This window comes from Echinops telfairi, unplaced genomic scaffold (genome assembly GCF_000313985.2).
Source record: "Echinops telfairi isolate 266 unplaced genomic scaffold, ASM31398v2 ScPeMD7_3411;HRSCAF=4065, whole genome shotgun sequence".
In the NCBI taxonomy this organism is placed as follows: Eukaryota; Metazoa; Chordata; class Mammalia; order Afrosoricida; family Tenrecidae; genus Echinops; species Echinops telfairi.
The window spans coordinates 1-1,025 of NW_022107309.1; the positions used below are offsets into that span (position 1 = coordinate 1).

General features: G+C 49.9%; 1 non-coding gene across 1 annotated transcript; it reads right to left on the reverse strand.

The window, feature by feature from the left end:
• Window positions 1–628: 628 nt before the first annotated feature.
• On the reverse strand, window positions 629–735 carry LOC115870938. The gene has a single exon (XR_004047010.1). It is a non-coding gene; the product is annotated as a U6 spliceosomal RNA (small nuclear RNA).
• Between the last annotated feature and the right edge of the window lie 290 nt (window positions 736–1,025).

Sequence of the window (1,025 nt, forward strand, 5' to 3'; positions counted from 1 at the left end):
GATTCACATCCTGGGATTACATTTAGGCCACAACTGCTGTTGTTCGGTGCCACTGAACCTGTTCCAACCGTAGTGATTTTTTGCACAAAAGAACACAGCACTGCCTGGCCCTGCGCCATCCTCACAAACAGCCCCATGCCTAGCCCGTTGTTGCCGCCACAGTGTCAGTGCATCTCCGTGCGGACCTTCCTGCCCTTGGCTGCTCCTCTGCCCTATCGAAACTGATGTCTTTCTTCAGGGACCAGGCTCACCTGAAGCCTCCCCATCCTTGCCTCTCAGGAGCACTCTGGCCATACTTCTTCCAAGACAGGCCTGTGTGTCCTTTTACAGTCTGTGGTACTTCCCATCTTCTTCTCCAGCCCCACCATTCAAAGGCATCCATTCTTCTTTGGCCTTCCTTACTTAATGCCCACCTTGCACGTGCACGTGAGGCAACGGTAAGCCACAACTAATCTTTAAGATTCTTTAGCATCTTGAGTAGAGGTTTTAAAATATGTCCACAACATCTCTGAAATTCCTCTCTTTGAAAAAGAGCACCGCACTGCCATTGAATGGATTCCGCCTCATAGTAACCCCCATGGGTTAGGGGAGAGCTGCCTCTGTGGGTTCCAAGACTCCCCTTTTCCTTTTTCATATGGAACGCTTCACGAATGTGCGTGTCATCCTTGTGCCGGGGCCATGCTAATCTTCTCTGTATCGCTCCAATTTTAGTATATGTGCTGCCGAAGCAAGCACGACTCTAACTCTTTATGGAAGTAGGAAGCCTCGTCTTTCTCCCAAAGAGCCGCTGATGGTTTTGAACTGCTGACCTTCTGGATGGTTGGCAGCCCAACATGTAACCACTCTGCTACCAGGGCTTCTCTTGTCTTAGCCAAGTGTAAATTGGACCATGTGACTTCTTTCTAATGACCAGGACAGAGTGGGAGTGAGAGGTGTGACTTCGGACACTAGGTCATAGACGGGTCTCTCATGTTCTCGTCTCTCTTTTGAACTGCTCACTCTAGGGGAATTCCATTGAAGGCCAG